The sequence below is a fragment of the Nerophis lumbriciformis genome, linkage group LG06 (assembly GCF_033978685.3).
Source record: "Nerophis lumbriciformis linkage group LG06, RoL_Nlum_v2.1, whole genome shotgun sequence".
Taxonomy (NCBI): Eukaryota; Metazoa; Chordata; class Actinopteri; order Syngnathiformes; family Syngnathidae; genus Nerophis; species Nerophis lumbriciformis.
Window position 1 is genome coordinate 48,748,966 of NC_084553.2, and position 13,564 is coordinate 48,762,529.

Consider the following 13,564-nt stretch of genomic DNA (forward strand, 5'->3'; position numbering starts at 1 on the left):
TTATTAATAGATAACAAACCAGCGTTCTGACAACTCCGTTCACTCCCAAAATGAATAAACAGCTGATTTACTCGTGTTACGTAAATCAAACGTGCAATCACAATATAGTAACACGTGAAATAGTGCAGAGCAATAACAATATATCAATAACTCAACGTTGCTCAAACGTTAATGTCACACAACACAACACACTAAATAAAAATGTAAAGCTCACTTTATGAAGTTATAGCTCATTCACAAATCCCTCGAATTCTTCTTCTTCAGTGTCCGAATTAAACAGTTGAGCGAATACGGCATCCAACATGGCCGGCTCCGTCTCGTCGAAGTCGTCATTAATGGAGTCAGTGTCGTTGCCGTTTATTAGTTCAGTGACAATTCCTGCCTTCCTGAAAGCTCGGACCACAGATGAGACTGAATCAGCCCAGGCATTTACGATCCACTGGCAGATGTTGGCGTATGTCGTCTGGCGCTGTCTCCCTGTCTTGGTGAACGTCACGTGTGTTCGCCTTCTGTCATCCACTGTTCCCACGCAGTTAGCAGTCTAGCTTCGAATGCCCTGTTGACACCAATATCTAGCGGCTGGAGGTCTTTTGTCAATCCACCCGGAATGACGGCGAGTATTGAATTAAGCGCGTAAGCGTGTCTCTTAATGTGATGTTATGAGCTAGCAAATATAACAACTACACTACCCAGCATGCAACGATAGTGACGAGCATGCGCGGTAGCCCTGAGAAGCGTTGTTGTATGCTGGGAGTTAGAATGTGGTTATGAGCACGCTGTGAGTAAACGTTGAGAACTCAGTTAACACGCCTCGTCTGCATTATTTATAATTAGACAGACAACACACTTAATAGGAGCCATTTTGGGGTCTTTACATAAACACACAAATGGAAATGAAACGTCACATATCCCAGCATGCACCGCGCGCTTCTTCTTCTTCTACGGGGAAAAAAGATGGCGGCTGTTTACCGTAGTTGCGAGACCGAAACTTTATGAAAATTAATATTAATATTAACCCATATATAAGGCGCACCGGATTATAAGGCGCACTGTCAGCTTTTGAGAAAATTTGTGGTTTGTAGGTGCGCCTTATAGTGCGGAAAATACGGTATATATATATATATATATATATATATATATATATATATATATATATATATATATATATATATCTGCACAGCCTTTGAAGGAGCGTAGGTATGGGCAGTGTAATATTCTGGGTTGGAGTCAATAACCAGGCGAGGTGACGAAGTTACGTCTCTTTACTTCATACTTCAGAACCGACTCCCACACTTGCCGTCAGGGTGCGCAATACAACATAAACCGTTGGCCAACCAAAAAGTAACCACATTGCAATAGTGTTCTGTGGTTACTTTTTGGTTGGCCAAGCGTACGTGACGACAGGCTGTTCTTACTCAGGTCCGCACGGACCTGGAGGGGGCGTGCCTTAAGTCCGGCTGGAAATCGGGACAAATTTGGGAGAACGGTTGTCCCGGGAGATTTTCGGGAGAGGCACCGAAATTCCGGAGTCTCCCGGAAAATTCGGGAGGGTTGGCAAGTGTGGCCCTGATGCGCCCAAAAATGAATGTCCACACCTTACAAAGTTGCACTGATATCAATTATGAGGGTTCTTGTGCCGTAATCCTAAACCTGCAAACAAACTCACAAAAGCCAATCAACCGATAACCACCTAAACGTATCAGTGCGACACAGACATTGGATCATCAGTCAGTATGGCACAAATGACACCACTAACAAACACGGTTAAGGATATTTGCTTTCAGCTAATTGATGGATACTGATCCATTTCCATGTGGCAAAACGCAACATCCCATTCAATCTTTTTTTTTTACGTTACTTCATCCCTCACCCTGACGCCGCTTGATTATTTCAGCCTGGCGTCATTAACGGCCGGTCCAGACAGACATGCAGCAATCAGTCACGGCTTTGGTGGTCTCTCGGGAACTCCTTATAGCACCCGAGAAGCTTCATCTTCTTCTCCCTCCTCCTCCTCCTTGGAGGTTTTTAACCCGATGACAACAGAGACCAGGAATCGAATCACAGATGCACACATCCATTGACGTCATTGAGCCAGGATGCACAACTGAGCACCACTGTGAGTGCAAGCAACTGTTGATGCTATCTCCAAATTACTGCTACGCTAAGACTGACAACTAAGTGGACTTATTCTCATTTGAAAGACACATGTAATTCACTACACAATTTGCGAGTATCAGTGGAACTTTTACAGTTTAACAACGGAAATGCAGAATTTGACAAAAAAAACAAAAAACTTTTTAAACAAGTGACCAATATTTTGTCTAACAAAGCTACTCCAACCCCAAAAAAACAAAATAAAGACACCTCTACAGTAGGGATGTCCGATAATATTCACTTGCCGATATTATCGGCCGATAAATGCGCTAAAATGTAATATCGGAAATGATCAATATCGTTTTTTTTATTATCGGTATCGTTTTTTTTTTGTGTTTTAAAAAAAAAATTAAATCAACATAAAAAACACAAAATACACTTACAATTAGTGCACCAACCCAAAAAACCTCCCTCCCCCATTTACACTCATTCACACTCATTCACACAAAAGGGTTGTTTCTTTCTGTTATTAATATTCTGGTTCCTACATTATTTATCAATATATGTGGGCTCTGTACCGAGGATGTCGTTGTGGCTTGTGCAGCCCTTTGAGACTTTTGTGATTTAGGGCTATATAAATAAACATTGATTGATTGATTGATTGATATCTATACAGACTGCAAGGGATACAGTCCGTTAGCACACATGATTGTGCTTGCTGCTGGTCCATTAATAGTACTAACCTTTAACAGTAAATTTTCATTAAATTTTCATTAATTACTAGTTTCTATGTAACTGTTTTTATATTGTTTTACTTTATTTTTTATTCAAGAAAATGTTTTTAATTTATTTATCTTATTCTATTAATTTTTTTTAAAAGTACCTTATCTTCACCATACCTGGTTGTCCAAATTAGGCATAATAATGTGTTAATTCCACGACTGCATATATCGGTTGATATCGGTATCGGTTGATATCGGTAATTAAAGAGTTGGACAATATCGGAATATCGGATATGGGCCAAAAGCCATTATCGGACATCCCTACTCTGCAGAGGTCGCTGGTTATTAGGAGGATATTCTTATTAATTATAGTTTTTTTCTCATAGTATATATGAGACATGTAAAAGATGACTGTTTTCAGTTCTTGGCCAATTGCTACCATGACAACCAAGAAGACAAACAAGAAGAAAGTTTAAGAACGGAAATGCAGAATTTGACAAAAATACCCAAAACATTGTTTAGACATCTGACCAATATTTTGTCTAACAAAGCTACTCCAACCCCCAAAAAACAAAATAAAGACACCTCTACAGAGGCCGCTGGTTATTAGGAGGATATTCCTATTAATTATAGTTTTGCTACCCTGACAACCAAGAAGACAAACAAGAAGAAAGTGGCTCAAGAGGTAGATCAAGTCATCCAGTGATGGAAGAGTTAGTGGTTCGAGGCCAGTTTTCGCTGCTGTTGTGTCAATGGGCAAGGCATCTTAGCCTTGTAAATAGAGTATTGTTGGCGCTTTATGAATGGCAGTGATGGGCAGTAACAAGCTACATGTAGCTAAGCTATGTAGCTTAACTACATTTTCTAGTAGCTTGGCGGTAGCTCAGCTACTTTTTTAACGAGTAGCTTTTCCTGCAGTTTAGCTACTTTAAAGGGGAACATTATCATCAGACCTATGTAAGCGTCAATATATACCTTGATGTTGCAGAAAAAAGACCATATATTATTTTAACCGATTTCCGAACTCTAAATGGGTGAATTTTGGCGAATTAAACGCCTTTCTAATATTCGCTCTCGGAGCGATGACATCACAACGTGACGTCGCATCGGGAAGCAATCCGCCATTTTCTCAAACACCGAGTCAAATCAGCTCTGTTATTTTCCGTTTTTTTCGACTGTTTTCCGTACCTTGGAGACATCATGCCTCGTCGGTGTGTTGTCGGAGGGTGTAACAACACGAACAGGGACGGATTCAAGTTGCACCAGTGGCCCAAAGATGCGAAAGTGGCAAGAAATTGGACGTTTGTTCCGCACACTTTACCGACGAAAGCTATGCTACGACAGAGATGGCAAGAATGTGTGGATATCCTGCGACACTCAAAGCAGATGCATTTCCAACGATAAAGTCAAAGAAATCTGCCGCCAGACCCCCATTGAATCTGCCGTAGTGTGTGAGCAATTCAGGGACAAAAGGCCTCGGTAGCACGGCAAGCAATGGCGGCAGTTTGTTCCCGCAGACGAGCGAGCTAAACCCCATATCGACCCTAGCTTCCCTGGCCTGCTGACATCAACTCCAAAACTGGACAGATCAGCTTTCAGGAAAAGAGCGCGGATGAGGGTATGTCTACAGAATATATTAATTGATGAAAATTGGGCTGTCTGCACTCTCAAAGTGCATGTTGTTGCCAAATGTATTTCATATGCTGTAAACCTAGTTCATATTTGTTAGTTTCCTTTAATGCCAAACAAACACATTAAGCCGCTGAAATCCGAGTCTGAATCCGAGCTAATGTCGCTATAGCTTGCTGTTCTTTCCGCCATGTTTGTTTGTGTTGGCTTCACTATGTGACGTCACAGGAAAATGGACGGGTGTTTATAACGATGGTTAAAATCAGGCACTTTGAAGCTTTTTTTAGGGATATTGCGTGATGGGTAAAATTTTGAAAAAAACTTCGAAAAATATAATAAGCCACTGGGAACTGATTTTTAATGGTTTTTAACCATTCTGAAATTGTGATAATGTTCCCCTTTAAGACCCATGTAGCTAAGTAGCTTATGATGCGCTAGCTGTTCAAAGTCTGGACCACTCCTCTGTGCATCAGTTGGGGACGTCTCTACGCTTCTGACTTGTCTCCATTCAAGATTAACTCCGGCTGGTCCCACTATGGACTGGAGTCTCACACTATTAACTAGATCCACTCGACATCCGTTGCACCGGTGACCCAAGGGGGGGGGGGGTCCCCACGTCTGCGGTCCCCTCCGAGGTTTGTCATTGTGCCCATCGGGTTGATTTTTTCCTGCTCTGATGCGGGATCTGAGCTGAGGATGTCGTTGTAGCTTGTGAAGCCCTTTGAGACACTTGTGATTAAGGGCTATATAAATAAACTTTGATTGTTTTGTGTTAAATTCCAGATATTGTCCTCGACAATTCTCAATTTTAGATATTCTTTTCCACAATTACAACATATTCGTCAGGGTTTTCGACAAATAACTCCTCTCTATTTCACTATTTCCAATGAAAATCTCTGTCAATAATGAACAATCTTTAACCCAGAAGGGGGTTTAAATGTCATTTAGGAACTACTTACTGACACTATCTGACTTATGAATCAAACTTGTGTAACCTTGGCGACCACTAATGGGTTTCCAATGCTCTCTGCGCCTAATCGAAGTCATCTGTTAGTGCTTACTATCTGCAGTAGTCGGTAGAATGAAACATACTATTCGCTCATCGGGCTTTTACAACCGACCAAGAGCCAGGGTCCTCTGCAGTGGACATTTGTGTTTCCCATGACAAGGCTATTTCTGAAATGTGCAACTTCCATAAAGAAAAAGACCAAAAAAGCAAATGTCCACTGTAAAAGATGCTGTCTCTGATGTCTTTATTTTATCGAGTAGCCAACAAAGAGCTCCAGGGGCAATGTATGAAATCCGCCATCAAGAGAAGGTTGTCCCTCTTAATCAAACCACAGGAAATCAGGGGAAACAAGACTCATCGATCCCTTGCAGGATTTGTGGTTTAAGACATCCCTCCCTCCCTCTACTGTCTATAAAGAAGGACGTTCATTTCGAGGGTCACGAGCAGAGCTTCTCCTCCTGACTGCTTGGTGTCAAGTCGCAACATCTATCTTCTTCTGCTGCTTCAATATGACACGTTGCACGCCTAGCCTTCCTGACACGCTCAAGCTATTAATTGGCTAATATGTCTTCTCCGGGGACTTTTCATTAGTGACACACCAGACATGGACAAGAGAGATTCGGGCTGATTACCGGCCGTCCTCATCCGCCGCCTGTGTGAAATAGAACAGCCTGTAATTGTATTGCATGTGCGAGATATTGCTTGGGCTTTTCATGGGCCAGTCTACTGACTCGGCTTGGTGTAACTCTCTCAAAATAAACATATAATTCTGTCTTTTTTCAAATTTAAATCTAATACGCATAGGGCCTGGTCTACTAAGATCCCACATAATACTACAAACCCCGTTTCCATATGAGTTGGGAAATTGTGTTAGATGTAAATATAAACAGAATACATCTGCCAATCCAGAGGTACCCCCCCCGATGTCCACGCGATGCTGCAGAGTCTTGTCAACCAAGACAGCCCCACAGCATCCAGAGCCTTAAGGAACTCCGGGCGGATCTCATCTACCCCCGGGGCCTTGCCACCGAGGAGCTTTTTAACTACCTCAGCAACCTCAGCCCCAGAAATAGGAGAGCCCACCACAGACTCCCCAGGCACTGCTTCCTCATAGGAAGACGTGTTGGTGGGATTGAGGAGGTCTTCGAAGTATTCCCTCCACCGATCCACAACATCCGCAGTCGAGGTCAGCAGAACACCATCCTCACCATACACGGTGTTGATAGTGCACTGCTTCCCCTTCCTGAGGCGGCGGATGGTGGACCAGAATTGCTTCGAAGCCGTCCGGAAGTCGTTTTCCATGGCCTCACCGAACTCCTCCCATGTCCGAGTTTTTGCCTCTGCGACCGCTGAAGCCGCACACCGCTTGGCCTGTCGGTACTTGTCCGCTGCCTCAGGAGTCCTATGAGCCAAAAGAACCCGATAGGACTCCTTCTTCAGCTTGACGGCATCCCTCACCGCCGGTGTCCACCAACGGGTTCTAGGATTACCGCCACGACAAGCACCAACTACCTTGCGGCCACAGCTCCAATCAGCCGCCTCGACAATAGAGGCGCGGAACATGGTCCATTCGGACTCAATGTCCAGCACCTCCCTCGTGACATGTTCAAAGTTCTTCCGGAGGTGGGAATTGAAACTCTCTCTGACAGGAGACTCTGCCAGACGTTCCCAGCAAACCCTCACAATGCGTTTGGGCCTGCCAGGTCTGTCCGGCATCCTCCCCCACCATCGCAGCCAACTCACCACCAGGTGGTGATCGGTAGAAAGCTCCGCCCCTCTCTTCACCCGAGTGTCCAAAACATGAGGCCGCAAATCCGATGACACAACTACAAAGTCGATCATGGAACTGCGGCCTAGGGTGTCCTGGTGCCAAGTGCACATATGGACACCCTTATGTTTGAACATGGTGTTTGTTATTGACAATCTGTGACGAGCACAAAAGTCCAATAACAAAACACCACTCGGGTTCAGATCCGGGCGGCCATTCTTCCCAATCACGCCTCTCCAGGTTTCACTGTCGCTGCCAACATGAGCATTGAAGTCTCCCAGTAGAACGAGGGAATCACCCGGGGGCGCACTCTCAAGTACTCCCTCGAGTGAATCCAAAAATGGTGGGTACTCTGAGCTGCGGTTTGGCGCATAAGCGCAAACCAGAGTCAGGACCCGTTCCCCCACCCGAAGGCGGAGGGAAGCTACCCTCTCGTCCACCGGGTTGAACTCCAATGTGCAGGCTCTGAGCCGGGGGGAAACAAGAATTGCCACCCCAGCCCGTCACCTCTCACTGCCGGCAACGCCAGAGTGGAAGAGAGTCCAGCCCCTCTCGAGAGAACTGGTTCCAGAGCCCTTGCTGTGCGTCGAAGTGAGTCCGACTATATCTAGCCGGAACTTCTCCACCTCGCGCACTAGCTCAGGCTCCTTCCCCCCCAGCGAGGTGACGTTCCACGTCCCAAGAGCTAGCTTCTGTAGCCGAGGATCGGACCGCCAAGTGCCCTGCCTTCGGCTGCCGCCCAGCTCACATCGCACCCGACCTCTATGACCCCTGCTATGGGTGGTGAGCCCATTGGAGGGGGGACCCACGTTGCCTCTTCGGGCTGTGCCCGGCCGGGCCCCATGGGGGCAGGCCCGGCCACCAGGCGCTCGCCATCGTGCCCCACCTCCGGGCCTGGCTCCAGAGGGGGGCCCCGGTGACCCGCGTCCGGGCGAGGGAAATCTGGGTTCCTTGTCAGTGTTCCTCATAGAGATCTTCGAGCTGCTCTTTGTCTGATCCCATCACAATACAATGATTTGCAAATCCTTTTCAACCCATATTCAGTTGAATGCACTACAAAGACAACATATTTGATGTTCAAACTCACAAACTTTATTTTTTTTTTGCAAATAATAATTAACTTAGAATTTCATGGTTGCAACACGTGCCAAAGTACCGTAGTTGGGAAAGGGCATGTTCACCACTGTGTTACATGGCCGTTCCTTTTAACAACACTCAGTAAAGGTTTGGGAACTGAGGAGACACATTTTTTAAGCTTCTCAGGTGGAATTCTTTCCCATTCTTGCTTGATGTACAGCTTAAGTTGTTCAACAGTCAGGGGGTCTCAGTTGTGGTATTTTAGGCTTCATAATGCGCCACACATTTTCAATGGGAGACAGGTCTGGACTACAGGCAGGGCAGTCTAGTACCCGCACTCTTTTACTATGAAGCCACGTTGATGTAACACGTGGCTTGGCATTGTCTTGCTGAAATAAGCAGGGGCGTCCATGGTAACGTTGCTTGGATGGCAACATATGTTGCCCCAAAACCTGTATGTACCTTTCAGCATTAATGGCGCCTTCACAGATGTGTAAGTTACCCATGTCTTGGGCACTAATACATCCCCATACCATCACAGATGCTGGCTTTTCAACTTTGCGCCTATAACAATCCGGATGGTTCTTTTCCTCTTTGGTCGGTAGGACACGACGTCCACAGTTTACAAAAACAATTTGAAATGTGGACTCGTCAGACCACAGAACACTTTTCCACTTTGTATCAGTCCATCTTAGATGAGCTCAGGCCCAGCGAAGCCGACGGCTTTTCTGGGTGTTGTTGATCAACTGTTTTCGCCTTGCATAGTAGAGTTTTAACTTGCACTTACAGATGTAGCAACCAACTGTAGTTAATGACAGTGGGTTTCTGAAGTGTTCCTGAGCCCATGTGGTGATATCCTTTACACACTGATGTCGCTTGTTGATGCAGTATAGCCTGAGGGATCGAAGGTCACAGGCTTAGCTGCTTACGTGCAGTGATTTCTCCAGATTCTCTGAACCCTTTGATGATATTAAGGACCGTAGATGGTGAAATCCCAAAATTCCTTGCAATAGCTGGTTGAGAAAGGTTTTTCTTAAACTGTTCAACAATTTGCTCACGCATTTGTTGACAAAGTGGTGACCCTCGCCCCATCCTTGTTTGTGAATGACTGAGCATTTCATGGAATCTACTTTTATACCCAATCATGGTACCCACCTGTTCCCAATTAGCCCGCACACCTGTGGGATGTTCCAAATAAGTGTTTGATGAGCATTCCTCAACTTTATCAGTATTTATTGCCACCTTTCCCAACTTCTTTGTCACGTGTTGCTGCCATCAAATTCTAAAGTTAATGATTATTTGCCAAAAAAAAAAAAGTTTATCAATTTGAACATCAAATATGTTGTCTTTGTAGCATATTCAATTGAATATGGGTTGAAAATGATTTGCAAATCATTGTATTCCGTTTATATTTATATCTTACACAATTTCCCAACTCATATGGAAACAGGGTTTGTAGATAACATATGCAAACTATAAAATTGTGTTAATGTTAGTGGTTGTGATGTAGGTCAGTGTCTTTCAACCTATTTGAGCCGAGGCACATTTTTTGCGTTGAAAAAATCTGGAGGCACACCACCAGCAGAAATCATTAAAAAAACTCAACTCAGTTGACAATAAAAAGTTGTCGCAATTGTTGGATATGACTTTAAACCACAACCAACCACGCATCAATATAGCTCTTGTCTCAAAGTAGGTGTACTGTCACGACCCGCCACATCACGCCGTGACTTATTTTGAGTTTTTTGCTGTTTTCCTGTGTGTAGTGTTTTAGTTCTTGTCTTGTGCTCCTATTTTGGTGGCTTTTTCTCTATTTTTGGTATTTTCCTGTAGCAGTTTCATGTCTTCCTTTGAGCGATATTTCCCGCATCTACTTTGTTTTAGCAATCAAGAATATTTCAGTTGTTTTTATCCTTCTTTGTGGGGACATTTTTGATTGTCATGTCATGTTCAGATGTACATTGTGGACGCCATCTGTGCTCCACAGTAAGTCTTTGCTGTCGTCCAGCACTCTGTTTTTGTTTACTTTGTAGCCAGTTCAGTTTTAGTTTCGTTCTGCATAGCCTTCCCTAAGCTGCAATGCCTTTTCTTAGGGGCACTCACCTTTTGTTTATTTTTGGTTAAAGCATTATACCTTTTGACCTGCACGCTGCCTCTCACTGTTTCCGACATCTACAAAGCAATTAGCTCCCAGCTGCCACCTACTGATATGGAAGAGTTTTATACGGTTACTCTGCCGAGCTCTAGACAACACCGACACTCAACAACAACACATCATTTGCAGACTATAATTACTGGTTTGAAAAAAATATTTTTAACCCAAATAGGTAAAATTAGATAATCTCCCACGGCACACCAGACTGTATCTCACGACACACTAGTGGTTGAAAAACACTGATGTAGGTGATGCACTAAAACATTTAATATCATTTTAATACCATAAATAACATGGTGCTATTTCAATGAGGATCTTGTGTGTACTACCAGCTGTCACCATGGAGACACTCATTTCCCTCCACATTTTTGTTATCATGCTCCAAACTGTGGCGTTTTGTTATGTTTCGAAACATGCAGTACACAACTATAATCTGTGCCACTTTTTCTGGGCAACAGAGAATTGCCCCTGCAGTGCGATTTACAACGAATCCTACTTTTTGGGAGACGCTGGCCAAGTAATCATTGCAGTATCGACTAGATACGCTATTGTACTTGGTATCATTACAGCGGATGTCAGGTGTAGATCCACCCATGGCATTTGTTTACATTCAGGCGCGCTAGCTTTTGTGAGCTATTGTATCCTCGTACGGTGTGTAGTGAAGCATGTTTAGATATTCCTCGTCCTGCAGGGATGATACTTGTAAGAAACTTACTTTATTTGTCGCCATGGAGGCGAGGATTAGTGATTTAGAAGGAGCTAAAACACTGCCGACTGCGGATGGATGTTCGCAGCTAGCTCGTTAGCCATGTATTAAGGCACCTCTTCCTGAGGGCGTTATAGTGTTATAACTTCACCTTTATCGTCAGTTTTTAGGCCAAAATGCGTCCATTCTCCCTTTTCTATCTACACACCGTGTCTGCTTGTAAGTACTCAGTGATTGTGCACTGCCGAACATGCTCCTCTGCTCGTAAACCAGCAATGTCATGCCCTGATGGCACGCCGTCATGCCCGTTGGGAACCGGTACTTTTCAAACAGATTTTTGTATCGTTTTTGATTCATTAGTGCCACGATGCTATACTAGTACCGGTATACCGTACAACCCTAAATGTTTGAAAAACTGTATGAATTCACTAAAATGACAGCAACAAAGTAACCATTTTTAAATCATTACTTCATTGCATGCACGTCTGTGTGCAGGGCCCCTAAACTTAGTGGGCCCTGCTCAGAGCATGTCTAAAATATGGAATTTAAAATCCATCCATCCATCCATCCATTTTCTACCGCTTGTCCCTTTTGGGGTCGCGGGGGGTGCTGGAGCCTATCTCAGCTGCATTTGGGCGGAAGGCGGGGTACACCCTGGACAAGTCGCCACCTCATCACAGGGCCAACACAGATAGACAGACAACATTCACACTCACATTCACACACGAGGGCCAAGTTTAGTGTTTGTTTTTAAAAAAAAAAATTTTTTTAACTTTATTTGTATAGCACTTTTCATACGCAAGGCAGACTCAAAGTGCTTCACAGACAACAAAGTGAAATGAAAGAAAATAAAAGCAAAGTTATGACGCAGACAATAAAAATAAAAACAGTGCGGACGTTAAAAGTTTAAAAGATTAAAAGATTGTTGCCAATCAACCTATACCCAGGTGCATGTTTTTGGTGGTGGGAGGAAGGCGGAGTACCCGGAGGGAACCCACGCAGTCACGGGGAGAACATGCAAACTCCACACAGAAAGATCTCGAACCCGGGATTGAACTCAGGACTACTCAAGACCTTCGTATTGTGAGGCACATGCACTAACCCCTGTACCACCGTGCTGCTGGAATTTAAAATGTTGAGAAATTGCACCTATTAAGTTGCACAAAACATGCATGGCCATTTAATGGATTTAATCCGTAAGTGTTTTTCTTTTTGGGGGGGGGACATTTTTGGTGAGAGAAGGGGAAAAGTGATGAAAACCATAATATAACTTGTGATGTTAGAAAGCAGTACTATATACACATATTTATCCGGGTTAAAGTGACAATAATAGTGTACCAAAGTCACTAGTGTTTAATTTTAATGTAAAGAGACCAAACTCTCAGCCACAAAACGCCACCCTTACAATAGCGGGGGGGGAAATCCATTTTAAACTGCTTGTAAAAGCAGACATTTTTCCACCTTTTAGCTTTTAACAAACATCACTAACACAGATTTCCCACTACCTACCTGATAGCTTGGGACTTTTAGTTCACTGTGTAGCGCTCTTGACTCTCACCAGGCGGGTCACTTGAGGGTTTCCAAAGTGCCAAGACCTGGAAGTGAAGTTGCAGTAATATTAATTGCTTCTGCATGAAAGAGCACAGACAAATAAATGCTGCATGGCACAACTTGGAGAATCCCGAGATGTCCGAAACTTGTGACCCAATCAGATGAGCTGACGATCGACAGGCGCGATCGATAACTTTGCACGAGCCGGAGTGCACGCAGCACTTCAGGTAATGAACCGTCTGTGTGATATACGAGGGTAGAGGGTGATGGGCGGTGGCGGTGCAACATTGGTAGTGCGACGGCAGCAATTCTGCGATCAGCCATTTCACCTCCATCACACTTCCATTTGGCTCAAGCGTACACCAAAGGTCAGTCGCCATAGCAACGTGTCAACTTGTGTACCATTAGTGACGTTAAACATGACAAAAGTGTCGTAGTTAAAGTTCCTAAAATAACACAGATGTTGTTGCTTTTTTAAAAAGTATTCAGAAAAAGTGATACTATTTTCGCAGCTGTATCCCACAATCAGACAGATACACTCCATGTACTGTGGCGACAATTACTTTCAACACAACAGCGTGGAATAATCCAAGTGGGTCTCAGTTGTTAAAGTTTCCAGGCATTACAGCATGAAACTTTATGTTCTGCAGGCAGAAAATTGCCATGTTTTACTCCCAATCTACAAAACCCAAGACCAGTGAAGTTGGCACGTTGTGTAAATCGTGAATAAAAACAGAATACAATGATTTCCCAATCCTTTTCAACCTATATTCAATTGAATAGACTGCAAAGACAAGATATTTAAAGTTCGAACTGAGAAACGTTGTTAATTTTTGCAAATATTAGCTCATTT